The following is a 259-nucleotide window of genomic DNA, read 5'->3' on the forward strand; positions in this document are numbered from 1 at the left end:
GGGGCTGGAGAGAGGGAACTGTAGCCCCCATCAGCGTGGAGAGGAGCACTCCAGCTCGTGAGGGGCAAGGGAGCAAGCCTGGGGATAACCCTGCCATGTCCGGGTGTCAGGGCAGTCAGTCCAAGATGGCCCTCAAGGAGCAGCAACACCACTGGCCCACCGCAGGTTTGGGGTCAGGTCGAGCTCGCAGGCAGTGCTCTGGCTGCGCAGTGGAGGCAGGGTCGCACCAGTCCCTGGCTCTCACATTCCCTGGCTGCTC

Source organism: Gavialis gangeticus, unplaced genomic scaffold (assembly GCF_001723915.1).
Source record: "Gavialis gangeticus isolate Ggan-Ray unplaced genomic scaffold, GavGan_comp1, whole genome shotgun sequence".
Taxonomy (NCBI): domain Eukaryota; kingdom Metazoa; phylum Chordata; order Crocodylia; family Gavialidae; genus Gavialis; species Gavialis gangeticus.